This window comes from Vombatus ursinus, unplaced genomic scaffold, assembly GCF_900497805.2.
Source record: "Vombatus ursinus unplaced genomic scaffold, bare-nosed wombat genome assembly UNPS02014859.1, whole genome shotgun sequence".
Taxonomy (NCBI): Eukaryota; Metazoa; Chordata; class Mammalia; order Diprotodontia; family Vombatidae; genus Vombatus; species Vombatus ursinus.
The window spans coordinates 4,306,051-4,319,069 of record NW_020954637.1 but is presented as its reverse complement, the minus strand read 5'-3'; the positions used below and the strand labels follow the sequence as shown (position 1 = coordinate 4,319,069).

General features: G+C 39.8%; 1 pseudogene; it reads right to left on the bottom strand.

The window, feature by feature from the left end:
- Positions 1 to 13,019, bottom strand: part of LOC114027383 — a 40,542-nt pseudogene that overhangs the window by 11,306 nt on the left and 16,217 nt on the right.

The following is a 13,019-nucleotide window of genomic DNA, read 5'->3' as shown; positions in this document are numbered from 1 at the left end:
ATCTAGGAGGTTTATATGCTATATCTACAGTACAAGGTAAACTCCTACAAAGCAGAAACGGTTTCATTTTTGGTTTTGTGTCCTTAGATCCTAGCACAGTGCACTGTGTATAGTTAAGTACTTAATAAATAAATGCTTGTTGATAGAGAATAGGGTATAATATAGGGAACTTCAGGGCTGCTAAGTGGTGCTTTGTGGAGTCAGGAAGACCTGAGTTCAAATCCAACCTCAGACACTAGTTGTATATCCCTGGACAAATCTCAGTTTCTTCATCTGCAAAAAGGGATGATAATGTCTATCGTATCAATTTCATAGAGCCTCTGTGAGCTTAAATGAAAAGTAATTGTGTGAGCCGGACAATACTGAAATAACAGTAGTTCTAATTTTATAGTGCTTTAAAGTTTTCAAAGTACTTCATAGATGTAATCTCATTTGAAAGTAATAGGCTCTTTCAATTGGTGTGCTTTAAGCGAAGGTCCAAAATGTCAGGCTGAATGTAATATACCCAAGGAACAACAAGGGAAGGCTGTTAGAGCTGCCCACTGACTGCCTCAGGCTGGGGCCAGCACCAACACCTTTACACCAGGGTAGCCCACCAACATATAAAAGGCAACATGGGTCGGTGAAAAGGGCAGGGTGATTTGGAGGCAGAGGACCTGGGTTCAGATTCTGACCTTTCTACTTGTTGCCTCGGTGGCCTTCGGCAGTTCCCTGAACTCTGCTGGGCCATAAAATGAGAGGGTCGGATCCAATGACCTTTAAGGTAAGACCTTTTAGCTCTAGATCTCTGATCCCATGAACACCCTTATCATGGAATCAGCAAGGAAGGAATGTCCCCAGTAGCCCTCACATGATGGTTTCTGGGGCATGGTAGGATGGAGGTGTCCAGTATGGTCTTTACTCCATGCTTCAGGTAACTTGCAAATCTTAGAGGTCACGGCTGCCTAGAAGTAGCAGGAAGGCAGAGGCTTCTAACCTTTCAAGACACAGCTAGGGAGACATCAATTAACTAGAAAACCAGTTGCTTCTAGGCTGCAAGAGAAGATTTCAGATCCAGGACATTCCAGATAAGGGGTCACATAAGAAAGAAAAGTCGCCAAGTAGGAGAACTAGGCATGACTAGACCATAAACAAAGATTACAGGGAATGAAAAAGGTTGGAAACTCCCAATTTTATCTAATTTAATTTTACAGATGAGGAAACTAAGGCCCATAGAGATGTGGCCAACTGTTCAAGGTCACAGGGATAATAAATAGCAGAGCCAGGAGTCAAGCCCTGGTCCACTGAATCCAAATCCAGCTTTCTTTCCACTATAACACCCTACCTTTCAGAGTAGCTTCTCCTTGGGGCAAATGGACAGAAGGCCTGTCATCTGGAGCTTGGAGGGAGCCAGGATGGAGTAAGAGACCAGGACCTGGGAAATAGGGTTGTGGGTCTGACAGTTTAAGGGAGTCCTAGTGACCATCTTGTCCCAAATTCTTGTTTTACACTTGAAGAAACAGAAGTGAAGAGATTTCTGGGGTTCCGTGTTCATATAATGAGTATCAGAGCCAGAGATGAAACCCAGCCTTCTGACTGCAGAAAGCAGGGGGCTTTTCCTCCCACTGTGGCAGGATGCCTCACAGAGGACCAGGGAAAGGAAGGAGGAAGGCAGAGGAAGGGGAAGGAGCGGCCCTTTCCTGAGTTGGAAGGGGATCAGCAGGGGTCCGGAAGGCAACCTCCCAGCCAGGTTCTTGGAAGGCAGCCAGAGAAAGTTGTCAGGGCTACCTTCTGCATGCCTAGCCTCTTACTGGTACCACCAGCCTGAGACCAGGGTGGAGGCCTAAAGTCACCCTGAGGGGGGCAAGTGGGACCCCTGGGAGTGAACAGGGTTCCACTTCCTTTCCTCCATCTCCACCTTTCTCCTGCTTCCTCTGTCCTGTGCTGGGAAGCAGCTTGTTATCCCTGCAGGGGGTCCAGAGATGAAGAAGCTGAATGTTTTGGGGCTTGTAAGAGACCTTAAAGAGCATCTGGTCTATGCTCTACCACTAATTCACTGTGTAAGTCTGGACATATTATATCTTCCTCAGTTTCCTGATCTTTAAAATGAGGACAATTTTACTTATACCATCCACTCCAGAAATGTTGTAAGGATTAAAAATGTTCATCTCTGGAAAGTATTGCCCAAACAACTGTCATCTGTCATTAGTGATAGGCCTGAGTTGAGTTTAAGTCTCTCGTCTGACACATAATTTGACCCTGTACTAGTCATTTGACCTCTTGGGCCTCAGTTTCTTCATCTATAAAATATTGTTGTTTTTGTACTTTGTTTTTGAAGAGGACCAATGACCTTGTGGGGTGATGTCTTGCCTTGTGTGTGAAGTGTATTTAAGTGAGGCAGAGTGGCACAAAGTCATCAGCTTCACTCTCTCTTCCAGAGTCATCAAAGTCCGGTGGTGAGACAAAAGTCAGGCCCAGGATGCAGTAGATGACCTTGGCGTCTTTGATGTCTGACCAAGCTCTAAGCGCTTCGCAGAGCCTGCTTCAGCTGCCTTCGTGACCGTTGGAACAAATTGCTCCAATCCACCCAAGCCTTCACATGCTTGGGGTAGACACCCCCTAACTCACCGACGGGTTTGAGGTCTATCAGTTACTCTCAACCTGGTTTAGCCCGTCTGCTGAGATGATTTTTACCAAGGTGTAGCCACTGAGTATGCTACGGCTTCTTGGAGACACAGGTGAGAGCTGGGAAAAGAAGGTGGGTGCCAAAGGTGGGCTCCGCAGCCCTCACACCAGAGGCGCTGGTCCTCCTGAACACCCCACGCAACCCTCCAAAATAATAGGATTGGACTAGAGGTCTCTGAGTTTTCTTCAAGCTCCAGTTCTAGGTCCTGATAAGTTCTTAGCTTCCTTGCAGGCTCAACTCAAGTGTCCTCTCCTTCGAGACACCTCCCTGCTTTCTCCAGTTGTTAGAAATACAGATACTTGGCATTTATTTTGTGTGATTAAGGATTCCCAGATGAAGCTATCTTACATATGCATTTTGTATTTATTACTTATCCGTGAACATGTTTAGCTCCCCTATCACTCCCCCCCAATAGAATGTGAACTGTTTAATTTTTGTCTTTTTATCTCCAATCTGATGCCTGACACATAAAGTAGTCAATTAATAATAAGAGTACAACTAGGTGATGCAGTGGACAGAGTGCCAGGCCTGAAGACAGGAAGATTTCAACTTGCTGAGTTCAAATCTGGCCTCAGACACTTACTAGCTGTGTGACCCTGGGCAAGTCACTTAACCTTGTTTGCCTCAGTTTCCTCATCTGTCAAATAAGCTGGAGAAGGAAATGGCAAAGCACTCCAATATCTCTGCCAAGAAAACCTCAAATGGGGTCACAAAGAGTCAGACATGACTGAAATGACTGAACAAAAGTAAGTGCTTGTTGAATTGAATTGACATTGGGAAAGTCACATTGTGTCTTTGGGCCTTGGTTTCTTTATCCATAAAATGAAGAGATTGTGGACGAGGTGCCTTCTAAGGTCAAGGTCTGGAGCTTATGAACCTCTGGGAATTCTGCTCCCAGGTCTGCCACACTCTGTCTGGGTGAACTTGGACAAGTCACCTCCCTTCTCTGGGACTCAGCTTCCAAACCTGTAAAATGAGGGAATTGGAGTAGAGAAATCTCTCCAGCCTCTTCCAGCTCCAAGACACTGATTTCTTAGCTTTGGTGAAAGACCATTGAGAAAAGAGAGAAAAAAAGAAAAAAGAAATGCCAGGCCTAGAGGGATGAAATTTTAGGCCCACTGAAATAATTATAGGTTTACACAAGCCAAGGACAGTACAAAAGCATTCCCAGGAACCTGATAGTTTCCATTGTAAAACAATGTCCTTTTGCAAGCCTACAGGTTAGATCCATAGCAAGGCAAACAGGGCCTGAACCAGGGCAGGAAACAGAGCTCCTGGAGCAGGAATTATGTTTGATAGGCGCAAAAAAGTATAATAACGGCAACATTCAGAAAAACATACACAGGCTGAAAAGATCACAATGGAGGCAAGAGAAAACAGGATGGTTTTGTTATGATTTTGTTCAAGTTAATGTACTTTACCAAAAAAAAGCAAATTGTTAACAGTCTGGAGTTTGCAGTTTTCTATCAGGTCATTTCATACACACACACACACACACACACACACACACACGCACACGCACACACACGTACACACACACGCATATGCATATGCATGCACATGCATACATTAATTTTCTCCAAAATATTTAAAAATTAACTTTCCAATAACTATGTGTATATATACACATGTACACATATATGCATTATATGTGAACATTAATTTTTTTCTTTTAATGAGATTATTGATGCCTTTTGTTTTGACCTCACAGTCATTTCTGAGCATATGCCCCATCTTCAATTTAACAAAGAAAAATAGTTAAGCAAAAATAACTGAAACAGTTACCCTATATAACAATATAGGCAACATTCTGTCTGAGGAGTTGCTGCTCCCTGTACCTCCCTCCCCTCCCCACCCCGGGTCAGTATTGAAAACGGGAGGTTAAGTTTCGGTATCTGTTGTCCAGGACCATCATCATTGGTTTTACCAATTACTGAGTTCTAATTTCCTTTAGAAACCTGTATTTTTATCATTATAGTTATTGGATATATGGTGCTATATTGGTTTTTCCAATTTCACTCTGCATCAGTTCATACAAACTTTCCCATGTTTCTTTGAAATCCTTGCACATATTATTTCTTAGTGCACAATAATATTCCATCCCATTCACATCCTTTTTCTGACACATACTGACTTTGGACCCTGGGCAAATCACTTAACCTATCAATACTCTAGGCCAGAGGTTCTCAAACTTTTTTTTTAATCTTAGGATCACTTTACAAGCTTAAAAATTATTGGGGACTCCAAAGAGCTTTTGTCTATGTGGATTATGTCTATTTATATTATCCATTAGAAAGATATCACATTAGAAATTAAAGCTGGCAAAATTTTAAAGTATTCACTAATTAAAAATAAAAATAAAAAACTCATTACAGGTCAACATAAATAACATTTTTAATGAAAAAGAACAATATTTCCCAAAGCAAAGAAAAAATTGATAAAACGAGTAGCATTGTTTTACACATTTTTGCAAATCTCTTTGATGTCTGATTTAATAGAAGCCATCTGGGTGCTTCTATCTGCTTCTGTATTCAATCTGTTGTGATAGGATGTTTTGATTGAAGTATATGAAGAAAATCTGGCCTGCCGAAGATAGGTAGTTGAAAAAGAGAGGACTATTTTTTAATAAGGAAAATAATGTCTTAGTATTATTATGAAAAATAGTCCCCACCCCCACCCCCAAAGGTCTCTGGGACCCATCCAGGTACTAGTTCCACACTTTGAAAACTGCCGCTTTAGATAGCTCTCTAAGCCTGTAAGTTTCAGACAAAGTGAAGACCTGCATTGGTGGAGGGAGTTTCTCATCCCAGAGCTCCCTATATCAGTGAAATCACAAATCTAGTCCTATCTACTATCTATTCTTACATATATGTATCTATGACTATATATACTCACATATGAGTAACATTTTGTTGTTGTTTAGTCAATTAGTTGTATCTGACTTTTCATGACCTCGTGGAGTTTTCTTGGCAAAGATACTGTAGTGGTTTGCCATTTCCTTCTCCAGCTCATTTTACAGATGGGGGAACTGAGGCAAACAGGATTAAGTGACCTGCGCAGGGTCACATAGCTAGTGTTTTAGCTTTATGTCATCTGCACATTTAATGAGCACACCATTTATGCCGTTAGCCAAGTCATTGGGAGTAGTGTGAAACGGCATAGGGTCAAACAGAGGTCCTTGAGGTATCTTACTGGAGATCTCCTATCAGCTTGACAAATATATCCTGACCCCATCCTGCTACCTTTCCTATTAAGCCCTCCATTATAACAAAACATTTGAAAAGAGAGAGAAAAAAAATTCAGAAAAACCAGTCAATATCTCAACTATACCTGACGGTATGTGCAATGTTTTTCACCCATAGTCCTCCACCTTTGTACTGAAGAGAGGGTGGTGATTTTTCTCAGTTCTTCTCTGGGGCCAAGCTTGGTCAGCATGACAATACCAGATTCAGTTTAGTTTTGCTTTTCTTTCCATTTACATCATTGAGGCGTATATGTGTGTATATCTACATCTATATATCACACACATATACAAATACATGTGCATACATGTATAAATAGATAAATAGATAAAGCTAGATATTCCTGGTTTTGCTTACTTCACTTTAAATCAGTTCATTTAAGTCTTTCAGTATTTTTCTGAGTTCTTCATATTAATCACTTGTTGTGGCACAATAATATTCTGTTGAATTAATGTATACAATTTGTTTAGCCATTCCCCAGTGAACGGGAACCTATTTTGTTTCTTGTTCTTTGATGCCACAATGAGAGTTTTTTTAAATTGATGTTTTGGTGTTTATGACTTATTTCTTTCAGTCTTTGAACCCCTTGGGGGATATACTTTGGAGTAGCATCTCTGGGTCAAAGGTCGTTGAAGATTATTGAGTAGGGGAATGATATGGTTAGAGTGTGTCTCAGGAAGATAGTTTTTGCAGTTTGAAGAGTGGATTGAAGAAAGGGGAAGGAAATTATTTAGCCTGAAAAAAGAAAAGCTTGGAGTGAGTGGGTGGGGGAAAACAAGTGGAACTTGAAAGTGGCCTGATTTAAGTACTTGAGGGGCTGTCCCCTGAAAGAGAAATTACATTTGTTCCTCCCAGCCCCAGAAGGTAGTATCAGGAATATTGTTTGTCTTTCATTCTTGAGGAGGACCAATGATATCAGGAGGGGGGAAGTCTTAACTTGCAAGTGAATTGGATTTAGGTGAGGCAGGGCTATGCAAAGTCATCAGTCTCACTCTCTCCTCTGAGGTCATCTGAGTCCATGGGCAAGACATAGATCAGGATAACTGAAGATGACCCTAGATGCAGTGGGAAACCTTGGCCTTTTCAAGTTAGGGGCTTTCCCAGGCAACATCCTTTCAGTGATTTAAGGCTAGGTAAGAAATGAGGCAAAAGATGGCCTAGTTTGTCTATTCATAAAAAAAAAAAATCAAATTGGGAGGGGGAAGATCCTCAGGGTTTCTGGCCAGAACAGAAACAATTGCTATTTACACTCAAACCCATCAAAACTCAAACAATGACCTAGCGAGGCTTGGACTGGGACCTATTATTGGCCAATCAGTGAAAGCCAGAATGATTTGGGTTTAAGGCATGGTCCAGTAGCTCCTTTTGAATCCCAGTGGACTTTATCAAAGCCTAGTTTTCCAGAGCTCTATTGCAAGAAATCATAAATGAAATTATATAGGGCAAAAGAGTTAACTGTCACAGTTTTTTTTAAAATGATAGCATAAATAAATAGGGAAGAGGGAAAAAATCTAGCTCCCAAACCCCAAGATGTCTTTCGAGGTTTCAGCAATCAAAATTTATATTCTTTTGGGCAGAGCACCCGCAGGTAAGGGTATGATTCCCCACATGGGAGGGAGAAAAGGGAGGGAGGGAGGGACAAATCACATTTGTTCTTCTTGGCCCCAGAAGGCAGTATCAAGAGTAATGTATAGGAATTGCAAAGAGTCAAATTTAGATTGATATTGGGGAAAACTACCTAGTAATAACATTCTCCAAAAATGAAATGGACTGTCTCAAGAGATGGGGGATTCTCTCTCATTGGGGATTTTTTTCAGGTCTGGTTTGGACTAGATGGTTTTTGATTCCCATCCAACTCAAAGATTCTATAGTTAAGATTCTGAGACCAGTTAGAGAGAGGGCTATTACAGTAGTCCGGGTAAGAAGGCATTGAAGGGCTGAACTTGGGTGATGGCCATTGGAGTAGAGACAAAAGGACAAATGTGAGAGATTCCAACAGCAATTAACTGAGTCTGGGGGATGAGGGAAGAAAGTATGATATTCTATGTGTTAGGTACCCTTCGCCTCTGCACCTCTGCTGTGACATCATGTGTACTGAGATCTCTTCCAGTTCTATGCTCTAAGGTCCCTTCTACATCCTAAGGAACTCTGACATTCTATATTCTAAATACAGAATTCCATATTTCTCACATTCTATGTTCTAAGATTCCTTTCCACTCTGCTGTTCTATATTCTAAGATTCATTTTAGAATATTCTGTGTTCTTATTCTGGGTCTTAGGTAGCTTCCAAATCTGACTTTTTAATGTTCTAACATCCTATGTTATAAGGTCCTTTCCAATTCTGGTACCCTTTGAATCTCTCTGTCTTCTTTGTTTCTGGTGCTCAGTCTTTTTCGTGCCTTTCACATCCTTCTTTTATTCTCCCAGGAAACACAAACATGGGAAGGAGGGGAGGAAAAAAGACATAATTGCAGAATCTATTTACATTCCCATGTTACAATGAGATAATACTTAGAACCTGAATAAAGTAAACAGAATGCCCACCATGTTATTAAGATTACAGAATGTTCAGACCATAATCTGGAGCCCATGCATCTGGAATTCACAAAATTTCCCAATTCACACATTGCTCACTCTGAAGGAATGTAGGTTTGGGTGCTTTACTGTATTATCCATAGGCCACAGATATGAGTGGAAAGCTGGCATGGGTTTGTGATGTGCATAAATGGGCAGATTACTAGTAAGAGAAGTGGATAGAAGGCCTGCATACAGAAATATTGGGGAGGGCAGGAGTGATGATAATTGAGTGTAGCGTAGTGTTGGTGATTATCCTGCTGGTGATGGTAACAGTGAGATTGTTGGAGGCTGATACTGTTGGTCATGGTGAGGGTGATGGAGACAGCAGAAACTGTGCTTGAGATGACCACTTTTTGTGATTTCACTGGTTTAGTGATACCTCAAGAAGAAAACTCCCTTTACCAATACAGGTCTGCAGATGCTTTGAAATTTATAGACTTGGAGAACTGTCTGGGGCACTGGGAGGTTTAGTGATTTGCCCAGAGATAGTGTTAGTAGAAGTGAAAGTGTTGATAAGGTTGGTTATAATGGCAAGGTAAGATAACAAGCATTTATTAGGCACTTACTATGTGCCATGCACTGTGCTAAGCACTGGGGATACAAATGGAATTTGCTTCCATTTGTAAGGTAATTTGTAAGAAAGATAATTCCTGCCCTCAAGAAGTTTACATCCTAATGAGGGAAGACAACATAAAAGGGGGGGGGGGAATAAGAGTTACTGGGGTTGGTGAAGTCCATAGTGACAGAAGCATAGCTGTGAAGGGAATGAAGCATGGCTTGTCTGGTCCTGCCCCCAGAATGGAAGTCCCAAAGGGAACTCACCAGTGGGAAAAGTGGGTCATTATGTTGGAAGGATAATGCAGTGTGAGAAAGTCTCAAATGCTGAGGGAAGTTCTAGGGTGGTGATTAAAAGTGACAGGAATGAAAGTGTTAGTGGCATCAATGATGGGGATAAGTGATGGTAGTGATGGTGATAATGGTGATCGTAATAGTGATGGGTATGATGGAAACAGTCGTGTGATACTGTTGGCAGTAATCCTGTTAGTAGTGATGATAATGATGACCGTGATGTTCATGTTAGGGATAGAGTCTGGGATGGTGATGGTGATAATAACGTTGTGAGAATGATGGCAGTGATGGTATTGTTGGCAGTAATGATAGTGATAATGATGATGGTAATGATGAGATTGGAATGTCCACTTCTTGAAAGTAGGGATTATTTCATTCTTTGCATTTGTACTCTCCAGTGCCCAGCACAGTGCCTTGCACATAACAAGCATTTAACTACTGTTTGTTGATTGATTGCTTAAAGAAAATAGCAGCCATAAAGGCAGTATGATGTAAACAAAAAAAAATAGGCTTTGGGATCTGACACTTTATTAGCTGTGTGCTAGTGGCAAAATTACTCCATTCTTCTGAGTTCCAATTTCTTCACCTGTTAAATAGGGATGCTAATACCTATACTACCTCCTTCTCAGGGAGGTTGTGAGGAAAATGTCATGTGAGTAGTAAAATGGCAGGTCCATGTGAACTGAAATGGAGGTGGCCATGGTGACGGTGGTATCCTACACAGCTAATAATACGTTGACATCTTTCACAATTGGTTTCTGTGGTGAGTAATAAACACCAAAATAGAAATTCTGCAAAATCAAAGAAGAGATTAGCAAGACAAAAGCAAAAAAACCTACTGAGTTGATAGATGAAATTTGCAACTTTTTAAAACTAATTAAATAAACAGCTAATATGATTTAAAAAGAGAGGAGAAAAGCAAATTGCCAGGATTAAAAATGAAAGCTGCAAACTGAGAAAAAATCAGGAAAAAATAAAGGAAATTATTAGAAAATATTTTGCTAATTATATTCCAATGAAAGTGAAAAACCAAATGGATGAATATTGATATAAAATATAAAACACAGAACTATGAACAGAACAAGAAAAGGAGAATTTAAGTAACCCTGCCTCATAAAAAGCAAGTGAACAAGCCATTGATGAACTCCTCAAAAGGAAACTAGGACTAGATGGATTTATGTATGAAGCATTACATGAAACATTATGTATAGAATATTGTATGATTGTATGAAACATTCAAGAACCGATTAAACCAAATATTACTTAAACTTTTTGCAAAAATAAGAAGAGATCCTACCAAGTTCCTTCCTTGATACAAATATAGCCTTACTACCTAAACTGAGGATAGAAAAAGCAGAGATAGAATACTATAGACCAACATCCCTGATAAATATCAACTCAAGGTTGTTGAATAAAATATTAGAAAAGAAGTTATAGCTGGGTGTGGTAGCACATACCTGTCACTACTGCTTCTGGGAAGTCTGAGTCTGATGGATCACTTGAGTTTAAGAGTTCTAAACTCTAGTAGAGCTAAAGTTGATTGGCTGTCTGCACTAACTCTGGCATCAATATAATAAGTCCCTTGGAGCAGAAGGCCAGGTCAGAAATGGAGCAAAGTTGCTATATTGATCAGTAGTGGGATCTGTCAATGACAATTGCACTTGTAGCCTGAGTGAGAGGAGGAGAAGGAGGAACAAAAGAAGGTGGGGAAGAAGAAGGAGGAGGAGGAGGAGGAGGAAAAGGAGAAGAAGATCATCTGATTTGCAAAAACGGCAAAAAAGGAAAATAATCATTGTTCAAAGGGCTATGGGAAGACAGCCATACTAATGTGCTATTGGTAGAGTTGTAAATTGGTTCAGCCATTCTGGAAAGTAACTTGGATCTGTCTCCAAAAAGTCGCTAAACTGTGCATATCCTTTCACTCAATAATATCACTACTAAGCATATTTCCCAAAGAGATTAAAGACAGAGGATAACAATCCATGTTATAAAAATCTTTACAGCAGCACCTTGTAGCAAAGAACTGGAAACATTAAGGGGGTGCCCAGCCATTGAGTAATGGTTTAACAAATTATGGTATAGGAATATAATGGAATATTGGAATATTATTCTACCATAAGAAATATATTTTTAATTTTTTCATTCATCAAACATTTATTATTTTTTACCCGAATCCCACTTCAACCATCTCCCCATTGTGGGGAGGGGGGCAGGAAATACAAAAACCTCGTAGGAAAGAAGTCTTGTCAAACAAAACAAATTTCCTCATTGGCTAAACCTAAAAATGTGCATCTTATTCTTCATATTAGTCCATTACTTCTCCACCGTGCCACCATGATTATCCATATTCTTCATTGTCAGTTCTCTGGAATCATGTTTGATGATTGCATTGATTTGAATTCCTAAATCTTTCAGAATTAATTGTTTATACAATGTGGATGCTATAGGATATATTGGTATCCCAGTTCTGCTCACTTCACTTCAAATCAGTTCATACAAGTCTTCCTAGGTATCTCTGAAACCATCCCCCTCATCATTTTCTTAGAGTACAATAGTATTCCATCACATTGACATACGTAATTCGCCCCATAAAAAATAAAGGTATGGATTCAGAGAAATCTGGGAAAATTCATATGAACTGATACAAAGTACAAAACCAGAAGATAAATGTATATGTTATATAATTATAAAGAAAAACAATTTTGAAATAATTAATAACTCTTATCAATATGCTGACTAACCATGATTCCAGAAGACTGTTGATGAAACAAAAAACAAATTTCCCTTCTCCTGACAGAGATGAAGGACTAAAGGTCAGAATGAGACATACTTTTGGGAAGCATGGCCAATGTGGGGATTTCTTTTGCCTGACAATGCTTGTTTGTTACAAAGGAGTGTTTTTGTTTTGAAAATTTTTTTTGGATAAGGTATTGCATAATAGTAATGAAGTAAGATAGAAGGGAGAGAGAGAGACATTGAAGCATTTTTTTTTAAATTCATGGATGAGAAAAGAAGGAAGTCCAGAGGAAGATAAGGAAAATTATGGCAACTTTGAAATAAGTGCTGAATTTATTATAGCCTTAAAAAAACAAATTATATGTAATAGAGATATAGTTTTCATAGACAATTAAACTTATTTGCTCCTTGTATATGGAAATGCTAATGTTGGTGTTTTCAAGATGAGAATAATATATATGACTAACAATTATATAGTTATTCTGATCTTGACATGTGTGTTTGTATATTGTATATGCATGTCCCCCCCCCACATATATTTTTGCCTAGTTCAGAATTACTATACATAGTTAGACAATACAAAGATAGTCAGATAGATAGATAAAATGAAGTTCAGTCTCTGAGTTGAGAGTAAAGGGCTTCTGGCTATAATGACCCAGATGGAAGGCTGCTGGATTTTGGTCCCTGAGAAATAAAACAGGGACTTGCCATTTTTCAGAAACAAGGAAGTGAGTGACAAGAAGGTGAGGTGGAGGGATGGGGGGAGGCCAATGGGCAGTGATGGCTTAAATATGAAACTATAGTAAGGAGGACATTTGGTTGCTCAAAGGCTGATATTCACAAGAAAGAACAATCAAGCTGCTTCCAGGCATGTCTGAGTGGGACGAAAAGAAGGAACTCATTTGAGAAAGTTGCCCTGGGGTCTTTGGACTTAGACTTTTCCTAGAGCT